The sequence below is a fragment of the Dreissena polymorpha genome, chromosome 11 (assembly GCF_020536995.1).
Source record: "Dreissena polymorpha isolate Duluth1 chromosome 11, UMN_Dpol_1.0, whole genome shotgun sequence".
Classification (NCBI taxonomy): domain Eukaryota; kingdom Metazoa; phylum Mollusca; class Bivalvia; order Myida; family Dreissenidae; genus Dreissena; species Dreissena polymorpha.
In genome coordinates, this window is record NC_068365.1 from 50,449,247 (window position 1) to 50,462,160 (window position 12,914).

Below are 12,914 nucleotides of genomic sequence, written 5' to 3' on the forward strand. Positions count from 1 at the left end.
GAGAGAGAGCGAGAGAGAGACAGACAGAGACAGAGACAGAGACAGAGACAGACAAAGAATTAGAGAGACAGAGAAAGAGAAAGTGATTCACATGACTTGTAACAATTCAACTGAATTCCTCATATTTGTTAATGACATGGAATACTACATGTATACCAGTCGTTATCGACGTAGGTGCAGATTCCTCTACCATCGGTTAAAAGTTAATCGTATGTACTTTCTAGAACAGCAACAACTAAAAGTTTAAATATCCTTCTTAAATATTAGCTTGGGAATTAGCTTATTAAAATCAATACACGGAAATAATTGTGTGAAGTTTACTATAATATTGTTTAAATACTTTATCTTTAACAGGAAATGCATAAACCAATGTTTACATAGTATGAAACTTAAAATCCAGATTGTGAAAGTAATAGCCCTCAGTAATGATACATAGCACATATTTGGAACAAAAAGAATCTTATTAAATTTTAATAATGTCTTACCATTTATATACTATTCACTTTATGTTAGTTTATTATGTCATATATTACTTTTTATTATTATTTCATTTTTAATATTATAAGACCATTGATTATATTATCATAACAGAGCACATAGTGTTGTCATTGATAGAAACGTTATAAACCAAAGTTAAAACAATATAAGGCATATTTTCTGTATACTTTATTAGAACCATACTGAAACAATGTTCAGCGTTAGTTAACCACCGTTCTCTAACACACTGTGTATCAAAACTTATCAAATAGTAATGTATAATCATACGAACAACATTTCGTGCAGAAGTCGGTATTGTACTTTGTCTGCAATTTCCTATGAGAACAAACAGTTGAAGGTCAAAGGCAAGTAACAAGATGATGTTGTTGAGCGACAAAATCCAAGTTGTTGAGCCATGACACTAATTTGATGTATCTGGTCTTATTTTCGGTCAAGTTACGAGCCATAGCAAACAGTCTTCTATAACGTGTCTGGGAGTCGGAACATTATATGGATTACGTTGAAACAAACCCGTACAACTGGATCCATATGGCCAGATTTCATATCCAGTGTCTCGTAACAACACATCTTGTCATTGGCAATTCCATTCAAAAACAAATCGGTGAATTATTATGATGCTGTATAAGTACTATGGTGTCGATGCCTAATCACAAAATAAGTTTTAAACGCATTGCATATAATATTAACGAATTTTTTTTCGTTTGCGTAGATGAATATCAGATAATGTGTTTAGTACAAGAGAATATCTGGGACGATACGATACAATCTAATATAAAATAACCATTTGGTTTTGGAAAAATGTAGTTATGTATTATTGCTACTCAGATGAAACTTATAATATGGTTAATATGGTCTTCGTCATTTACCACGTTTATTTGTTTTCATCGATATATATGAAACATTATAGATCGGACTGCATCTACTGCATCATAGTTGATAAGTGGCAGTATAATAAATAAACCACTTTTAAAACAATCGCTAGCAATTCAATAATTAAATAGCATTCACAGTATGTATATTAATTCAATTTCAACTAGTTTTTATGTCTAAAGGAGCACGATACGCGATCACGATAGGCTCATATTGATTGGAAAAATTACTGCGTATTTCATTCCCGTCATAGGGCTATTATGTAGGCTTATTTAAATACATTTTTTATTACTAGTATGAATGCAATCGTATGTTTACGAATCGCTATGGGTAATAAGTTTTATTCTTCGCTCGTGTTTTCTTCGTCCAATAAGTGATAATAAGTTTGTTTTAATCAGTAATTACGTTAAATATTATATAAAAATCTATCCTCAGCAAGTAATGGACCAATTATTGTTAGGAATTAAGTAACTGCTGTAAGTGTTCATTTTTTTTTAACATGCATGTTTTGCAACTTTATTGTCAATCAATTATATGCTGCATTTAAAAACCGCAATAAATGTAGGTCGAACCAGCTAAGCCGAAAAGCATACACATATATAACAACATGCATATATTGCTCTTAATTTGTGTTCGTTTATCGAGGAGCATTAGCAGACATCATCTAATCATTTGTAAAAACTGTTTTAGGGTTAATACGACGGTAGGAACATACAACGTTATGCTAGTTAATTGACACGCATATCGCCTATTGTATAAATGGCTTTTCTGACATGAACTTCTCTTCCCTCGATACAAACAATATTATATTACAATGCGTAATAAAGTGGCACGTTGTGAATCTTACGATACGTACAATTCGCTCATAGTTCTCTCTTTCAGAACTTAACGACATACAGGTGAATAGCAATTATCGTTAGCAACGCTGCCTTACGTAAGCTGCATTTAAGGTTGTTATTTTTAAGGCCATCGTTTTTGCATTTATGCTATTCGTCAGCACGCAACAGCTTAATCGCCTTGAGTTTAATCGGTTGTTTTTAGTTCTTTTAATTAGAAACTATAATAAAATAAATCAACAACTTGTGTTGACGTAAATAGACAATTATATTGTAAATGTATTTATAATTCATTGTTGATTAAACAACAGCATATGTTCGTGTTTCTTACAAACTGATTGAAGCGTCCCCATCTTTATTTTGTGTGTATTGTTATGTTTATCGTTTCATTAGATTCATTACTCCTGTAATAATACGATATCTCTAGTTTTTTGCGAACAAACATATGTATTTTGTGTCAAACATCACAATATCGTGCATTTTCTCTGGGACTAGAAAGCTCTTGAAACATTATATACATTCTATTATAATTGATCATTATCAAACCATAATGAGGTCGAACCGACACAGTTCCAGTCTTACTGAGCGCGCGATTGGAATGCAATATTGCATATAGTGATGTTGAAATATTGAATTAATTAACATGTCTGGCTAGCAGTTAATGTACCATATGTTGTTTTGGCTTTAACGCGGTTCAAATAACTGACGTGCTCTTATATGCCACTATTTAAAGAAATATTTAATTAATATAATATTATTATTCCTCTATGTCTGCACATGCCGTGTCTATATCAACTTGAGTTAAAATCGACAATTTAGCCGACAATTTATCCAAAGACATGTTTAATATGCCAACATGCAACTTTCTGATAAAGCGTTAGTAAGCCGCAATTAGTCTTAGTGTCGTACATATATCTATCTAGATGCGATATATCTGTTACATTGTCGGGTCTGGCATGCAATGTACAAGTAATAAAATCCGTTGTGTTTCCTGGCTGTACTCTATGTGAACTGCCTGTGTCTTTTATAGTAAATTGTTGTCAATAGTTGTGCCGTTACTACAAACCTATGTCGAGCTTGATATAAGAAACCCGACGTGATTTTAATAACATATTTTGGAAGCATTATGTATTCCCATAACCCTAGTGCAATTTTGGTGTTTCCTCATTTTCAACATTCAGTGTTTTTTTCTTTTCTCTGTATAAATGTCAACCAAACAGATGTTTTCAAGAAAACATGCACACTATTACATATGCTTAGGCATGCTCTGAAAAGGATTTTATCTTGTAATTAATTTCCAGCGAGAGTGATGTGTCGCAATTGAATACACGTTATACGCAGAAGAAGAAATAACATACATCACAATTAAACAGACTAAAAGAAGCATCTAATTATTTTTGAGAGCCCAGCGTTGGTTGTAATTTCATCTATATAGATGTATCTAATCTGATATATGGTCACTTTACAAGGAATCACACATAAATCGGTTTCATATGCAAAGACGTGTCCATGAGTCTGAACAGTTTTATGAATGTTATTAAATCAAATCTTTTACATATGGGCCCTATGACCATAACCAATAGTCATTGCAAACTCAAACGACAGCATGTCCTAAATGGCGTCGTTAATGGAACACGATTTTCGTATTTTCCTGTATATGTTTGCGATTTGTAACATTACACTCAGCAGAGGTTTTAGACATATCATTATTTAGAGTTAATGAGTAATTAACACCAATACTTATATAATAATATCAAGGTTTGACAAAAGTATTTAAATGCAAATGAGACCTATACAATATAGTACAGTGTTTATAAAACACAAAACATAGAGAACTTCCTTAACCTGGTCAGATTTATTTTTTTAAAATCGTTCAGCTGAGTTAAATTTGTCTGGAAGAATTAGAAATACAATAACATTTTTAAATGGATCCGTTAAAATTGCTTTTTGGAATGGTATGCACCGTTCGACTCATCATTTTTTATCCCATATATAAATAAGGCATATATATACTTTTTTTTTTTATTTATTTATTTATCATAAAAAATAAAATACTATAAATTATTATTATCACTTAACTGTTTTATTGTTAAAATTTAGGGTTATACTGGTAATTTTAAATAGGCATGGATAAGATGTAGTTTTAAATATGAACTTCATGTGTTCTGTACGAAAGCTCGTGATGAAATATGTACACTCTCAAGATATATACCAACAATATACACCAATGTTAAGACATGCATTCAAAATACTTAACGATGTTTTGCACTGCAATCTTATACAATTTGCTGTTGTACTAGAGTTATTATTATTGATTTTGATAAATACGATTGCAAAGAAGTAGTCTTTTGAAATGAAGGTTATGTGTATAATACGTGTTTTATCCTTTTTACGAAGTTCATAATGTCGAGGGTATTATGCAAAACTGATATTCACATTCAAGCATTCCCAGGTTACATTAACTGAATAACTTTTCATGCCTCAGAGTACTCGAATAGCGACCGCGTTATTTTATTAGGCGTGCCATTGAATTCTGGACAAAGCTGCAATTCCTAATTTCGAGTCTGTTTTAGCATACATGTGACTTTCAGATTCTAATTACATTTATAAACACCAAGATTTTAGCACTATGTCATTTAAAATATGCTTTACAGGTTCTTTTGCAAAAATATCTTACTGTTTGATATGAATGCACTCTAAATATCTATCTTGTTAAATAGTGTAACCGATAAATTGTTACTGATGGATTTTTCTCAGAGGCGTAGCTTAGGCATGTGAAATAAAAACGCTACGAAAGTCATTTTTAAGACTGTTTGTATTTTAGTTGAAGGTTAGAGGTTTTGATTTTCATTTAAATATGTACAAGCATTGACGTTTGTCCAAGATTCCTGTAAAGGACGGCTTCGCGATTTGCAGAACGTCTTACACCACATATTTGTCTACAAAATATCAGGTTAACATCAATATTGCTATGAGTTCCCCATACAATCACGTTGTTTAACATAGGGGACATATGAGGCATGCACACATAAACTTATTTTGTAATATTGACAATCATATTGGCCTAGACCGTTAATATGTTAATATGCAAAGACCGTTTATATGTTAATATGCAGAGAATATAATTTTAAAATATGTTGCCTAAGTCATTTGTAATGCAGTGCCAGTGTCCATTATGTCTCCTATTTATAAGTATAATACGTTTCGTTAAGTTTACTTTCTTTTAGTATTACACAAAATGTCAATATCGATAAAGTATTTTGGTTAAGTAAAAACATTAGTTCACCCTCTTCAAATAACAATATAAACGTCTAAAAAGAAAGGAAGATAACGAACACCGAGCAACAACTTCGACGTATTCGTAATTCTTATAGAATACTTCGTTATAAAGACTAGTTTAACCTCTATATTAAATAAGAGTAATAGCAATCAAGATATAAGGAATTTCAAATCATTTCGATTCAATCAGAAATTCAAATTTAACCGCGTTAAAGATAACGAACATCAGTTGTTTATGCTGTAACACGAGTAATCTAAACGCAGACAACAGTGTATAGCTGGAAATATGAACTGTAAAAAGGCTTAGCACACATGCTCATGTTGCAGATTGAACAAAAAATAATATAATCTATCCTCTATCCTCAATAAAATTTCTTCCTCTCTAAGGGGTAATATAAATATAGCTGGTTAAACTGTTCAGCTGATATTAAGGTTTAGTTTAATGAAGTATGTTTCATATACCAGATTAGTTCATCAATCTTTCGAAATTATGTCATTGAAATATAGCACGTACCATTAACGTACAAATTAATCTAATTTACTAATATAATTATCGATAATGATTATATAAGTTGATACAATTTTAGGACAACTCGATTATTGGTTGCATTTTGCTCGGAATACTGCTTTGTGTTTAAAGGGATCTTTTCACGCTTTGGTAAATTGACAAAATTGAAAAAAGTTGTTTCAGATTCGTAATTTTTCGTTTTAGTTATGATATTTGTGAGGAAACAGTAATACTGAACATTAACCATGCTCTAATATAGCCATTATATGCATCTTTTGACGATTTTAAAACCTAAAAATTATAAAGCGTTAGAACGCGAAACGATTGAATAATTTGGAGAGTTCTGTTTTTGTCGTTAAATTTTGTGAAACTACGAAGATTGCTTATATAAGGTATAAAATACATCAAGATTGTGTACTCGGCGGAATAGCTCAGTAGGCTAAAGCGTTTTTACTTCAGGACTCTGACAGGACTTCAGGGGTCACTGGTTCGAAACCTGCTCCGGGCAATGTTCTTTTCCTTTTTTTATTTTTTTTCTTGATTTTTTACTGGAGCTTTTATTATCCAATGTTTACATTTATCAATATAAAGCATTTAATGAATAAGTTAAAAAAATGCCAAAATCTGTGAAAAGGCCCCTTTAAATACAGTTATTTTGATTTATCATTGGATAATAATATATATATACGATTGGGCCGATTTCACAATAATTATAAAAATGTATTTATGTCAAACTATGTGTAAGCCGTTGTCGTAAAGCCATTGCGGTTGCACTTGTGTTTTAAATATTTCTAGTCGTAACCAGCGGAACCAACATATATATATGAAACGGTCGACACCAAATGGCAAACACAATGCACAACGTTGTCGTTCAAGTAGAAATAACTCGTTATACTCAATTTTTATCGAACGCTTATGATATAAATACTTATCCATATAAAGCAAATAACTGATAATTCAATATTGCAATGAATTCGTCTTATCATGTTTGAGGTGATTGAGTCTACATTTAAACATCGACCCTCGCATTGGAGACGAAAGCAAATATCAGGATGCGTTTTTTTTGCCAAAGGTTGATGCGTAATGAGGATGTCATTTCTAACAAGGATTTTAGACCAGATCCAAGAGTAATGTATTCGATCAATATGATTTGTTTTAGAACATTAAAACACTTCAGTACAGCAAACGATTTAAGCAATGCTGTGTCTTATTTACAATCCGTTTGGTATACCTGGTGAATATGCACGACATGATAATGAAGGGGTAAGCATCTTTCTGGAACACTAAAAATGTTTAAAGAGTCAAGGAGGGGCACAACATTAGGCTCGGTGGAGAAATTCCAGTCAAAATTAATGCGAGTTCTGTATCATAAGTTTTCACAGTTGTATCAATATCACAATGGCGCAGTATTACTCTAAATAGTTATCGTGTAGTACTTGTTATAACGCTTATTGCAATATATGTTTAAATAAAGTAACATAGTTTGCATTGAACGAGTTTTTATTTAATACGTAAATGGTAAACTGTCCGATTCCGTTATACAGTTTAAATGAACAATTAATTTCTTGTCATTCTTACTGATATACTGTTATAAACTGATTATTTTTGATTGTTGCATGTGTTATATTATCGTTGTGTTTTCCATCTTTTGTTATCGTTCTCTCATGTTTTTATCATCGTCGTCAGAGGCATTGCATTGCATTGCATTTATTTTGATCTTGCAGTCAAGGATAACCCATGAAAGTGCAAGCACTTATTTTCAATTGGGTCTTGCTGAAGAGACAGCAAGCAGACAAGACAGTATTGGGATACAAGGAATCCGGATGCGATACCCTAGCTCTTTGCGAATTGATACATTGGTTCTTTTACGTGCTGAGTGTATAGCACCGATACACACGAGAATTACCTGGGTTTCATACCAGTACATCTCTAGTTGGGCGGGCAACACTTAAAGCATTTCTGAAATTTCCAGTGCCCCGGCCGGGAATTGAACCGGGGACCTCTGGAATGTAGACCAGAGTGTTACCAATCGACCACCGCACCACCCAAGGCAGCAGAGGTAGCAGCATCAACAACACCCATACCATCATCAACAACATCAGCAGCAGCATTATGATCATTATCATCACCACAACCACCACCACCATAATCAACATTGTCGCCATCATCGTCATAGTAATCGTCATCATAATCAAAACAACACTTATTAATCAACTTCATCGACCGTCTATTATTGATTGACACTCTTTTTAAAGCAATTAATAAACGATTTATTTAAATACGTTTGTTTTGCATACAGTCATCAATAATACTGTTCACAACATAATGTTTTATTTATTTGAAAAGCCCTATTTTTCAGTAAAGCCGTTTATGTCTATTTCTTACGTAGAACTATTTGCTATAATTTATGCAGCAGCAACAATGATCGACAACCGAATGTATCCAAAGTAAGGAAACACAAACATAACGCAAATGTATATACATAAAATATTGTGATATTGTAATCAGAACTACTTATTATTGCACTATTGTATCAACTTCTATGGCACATGGTTTATTTAGACTAAGTAATCAAAATAGGTAAACAATGTTGTATATCGTTAATTTTATCATCTTTTTAATATATTCAATATACATATTATACGCTGACATTGTATCGTCAGTAGAACCAGCCGAGCAACTATCGTATCTTTTAAAGTGTTGATTTGAGTAATTTGAATACTTGTAATGCCTAAAACAGAAGAAATAACGAAGGGAAATTTCTTTTACATTTACATTTCATTCGCTGTCGTGATAGAAATAAACTTGGTGTTTCCATCACATCAACATCCGGACTGATTAACAAATCTTATTATATATCAGTATCGAGTGTTACAAGAATTGGATACCACATAATTAGTCAAATTATAACATATGAAATTTCAGTAAACTGAAAATGTAAAATGATGTTATCAGAAAACGCTACAAAGGAAAATCCTTTCGCATTTGAATATCCATTATCTTCATCAAAGAACTAAACCGATTGTAATAAATTGGCATAGAAAGAACAGTTAAGATAATGACCGACAAATATAACAGCAGCAAAAAAGTAAAACAAAATTAACGACATGTTTACTTTTACCAATTTTATACTGGATAAACTATATTTTAATAACTTGATAATATATGGTGGACGTACCTTTGTATTCGAATAACCACATATATAATATTACGTGAGATAAAATCGTTGTGTTAGCAAACATGACATTAATAAAGGTACAGAGTAATGGGTTTCAAGATCATCTGTTCATTAAGCCAGATACATATTTAATATGCATCTCTTTAAGATTTCTTACTGTTGATTTAACTTGAATGTTAATATAGATAGATTTATTGTGTCTTATCTAGTTGCTGTATGATTATTCTTTAGCATGGCAAACAATTTTATGTTAATTTTTAAACACTTAAATTGTGATAACTTCTTAATAATGTCTAGTCTAGAACTTATCAGAATATATTCTATGCATTTAGTTTAGTGTAATTTAAATATGTCATATGTCTTTCATTATTATATACTGTGATATTACTATATACTGTGATTTAAAACGTTGTCTCCTATGTCATACAATATTATAACTAAAGGACCACAATGGAAATAAGGATTTAATTGCAAACCCTTTATTGTGCAATCCTTAACGTATAATGTTGATTGACATGGCTTTGTTTATACATGCAGGTTGTTTTTATTACTTATTGTGAGTATATAACATGCTGCCATGTAAATCTATGCATTTTATGTTGAAATAAATCTATCTATTATGTACAAGAGTCCATTTAAGCAATGGTATGCCGTTGATATATAGTTAAATGTAAAAGTTTATTGAAACTTGCCTTTATATAATAACAAACTCGTATTGAATGGAATAAATCACATAGTTTTGCTATATACTTTTGCGGCACATTTTACATGATTAACGTATTCGAAGCGCTTCAAAATGTGCCATATCTGCTACAAAAAAGACAATTACTTCAGCATAATATAACGACATTCTAGGCAAGGCATCTTGAGGGCAAAAACATCTGTAAGGGATCGTTATTTTCTCTAATAAGGTCGATGACATTTACCATTGTGATGAAGCTTTGGACCATCAACGACAGAGGAACTGCATCGATCAATAATGTGTTGTTTTTGTTACATGTTATTTCATATAGTCCAGCCGATTTGTGTGAAAATTGTTCAAAAAATGATAAAAGCATGAAAATTTGCAGAAATGGAGTTAAGGTTATAACAATTAATTTCGGATATGGACCCATCTTAAAAGATCAAAATGGCGGACTTCCCTGGTTCTTCGCTTTGGACCATCCAAATTACGCTCGTTGGCTCAGTATTCATGTGAGAGATACGCTAGCATTGGGCAACGTAGCACCAAGTATAGCGAAAGAATTCAAGAAGGGACATTTTGTTGTAAAAAAAACTCACCACGCAGTTTGTGCAATAGCTATCGACCATGCTCATAAGAAAAACAACAAATTAGTGAAGGGAGATGGAGTAGTTATCGGGCTTACAGGGAATGCATCTTATCCTAAGATGGTTGGTATGCGGTCCAGAAATGGCTCGTGTGGTCAATGAGTTTGAGATTTCACAAGAACGTATCAACCAAGAACAAACTAAAGTACCGCACATAAAACACAATGAGCAAGTAGAAAGTAAACATAATTCATTTGTTAAACAAGTCCAAGCGATGACAAATACTCTTGAGGAAATGGGTAATCCATTCTTGGAAGAATGTTAGGATATTTTAGTCCTAGTAACGCCAGACATTGCTGATCCAAAGGTTGCAAATACAATACGAAATTTTGAACCGATCGGCAAAAATCAATACCAGGAATATATACGGCACAGATTGGACAATCGAACTAAATTACTTTCTGATCCCATAAAACACATCAAATTTCATATATTCAGTCGTTATGAATTCAAGGTTGTCGCAAAGGATAAACAGCAAATTAGTTCACTTAAACGAAATTGTTCGTTATTTTCTCAGTTGTATGTCTCTTGTCATGTTCGTGACGGTAATTTTGACGAATTATTTAATTGACGTCATGAGAATCAGGCGTATCAACCTTCTCTTTCACAATTCGGACAATTGAGACTCGGTTCAAAGTCTGATGTGTTAGTGCCTCTAGAGAAGATCATCACATCACAAACTGCATGTCCTGAGATAGAAGCTTTGATCTTAGACGGAGCTGTAATTGTCAACATGTTGAAGCTAATATTCTGCAAGACGTTTGAAGACTATGCCAAAAACGTGTTCTACCTTATATTGACAACCAATTGAAGACGTGTAGCAGAGTTGATGTTGTATGGGATGAATATCGCGAAGGCAGTTTGAAAGCTTCAGCTCGTGGAAAGCGTGAAAAAGGAATAGGAAAACGTGTTCAGGAAGATTCAGCCATTCCAGGGAACTGGGAATCCTTTCTTCGCATTGATGGCAATACGACGGAGTTATTTACCCATCTTGCAGAACAGTTATCGACATTTAAAGCAACCGATGACAAGATAGTGGTCTCGACACTCAGAATGGAATTTGTTCGCAATTACCCAAGCAAGGATACAAGTAAAATATCACCGTGTAACCATGAAGAGGCAGACACGCTACACGTTAAGGATGCAGTGCAAACTGGTATGCGTCAAGTAATAATCAGAACCGTAGATACTGATGTTGTTGTCATTGCAATATCGATTGTGCATAAACTGAACATTCTTACCTTTTGGATAGCATTTGGAGTCTGTAAAAATCTAAGAAACATACCAGTTCATGAAATCGCTGCCAATTTGGGACCTTCCAAGTCCAGTGCACTTCTTTTCTTCCATGCCTTGAGCGCCTGTGACCAAGTATCATCCTTTTCTAATCGTGGAAAGAAGATTTGATTAGAAGCGTGGTCTGTCTTTGATGAAGTAACTAAATATTTCGAAACATTGAGTGATAAGCCATATATTGATAGAATCAATGAATGTACTTCAAACATTGAACGTTTTGTTGTGTTGTTGTATGACAGGAGCAGTGAGTGCATACCCGTATATGAGGCAAGATAAGATCTTTTTTACTCGAAAAAAATGCGTGCTATCGATAATATCCCACCAAGCTCGGCCGCGTTACACCAACACATCAAGAGAGCGGCTTACCAGGCAGGATTTTGCTCGGGACAGTCACTTAACAAACAACAAGAGCTCCAACCACCTAGCTCCTGGGGTTTGAAGCGCAACAAAGATGGACTGTGGGAACCTTTCTGGACAACCTTACAGCAAGCTTCCGAGTCTTGTGCTGAACTCATCAGATGTGGATGCAAAATGAAATTGGCTGCCGAGGACATTGTAAGTGTGTTAAAGCACCTTTGAGCTACACAACCCTATGTAAATGTGGAGGGCAATGTGATAGGGAATGAATAGATTTACTTGTACTTTGGACTTGACAATACATGTTTATTTGATCATGCATATGTGATGTGTGTTGTTTACGGATAGCGAACTCTTAATTTACCTAAATTTGTTTCAAAAACGATTCAAATTATGCCAATCAATTGATATTGTTATTATAATTTTCAGTGTATGTTTCAAATGAATCGTAAACATGTTCAAGACAGTTTAATCTAATATTTTTAATTGATTTTGACCAATGTTATGTTGCTAAAATTTCATTTTTCAAGATGGCTGCATTTTAATTTGATCATATTTATTTTTAATTTGGCTTTTTGATTACATTAATAAGGTCATTTGCATGGTAAAGGATTTCAGGTCAGTTGATACACTTATAAAATGTTGAAGAATTTTTAAATGTATTTTTTGGAAATTTGACGGCCGCCATTTTAAAATGGCCGCCAAACCCCTTTATGCACATTTTTGAGAGTGGGGCCATATCTAATATTGTTTAGTAACCTCTTAG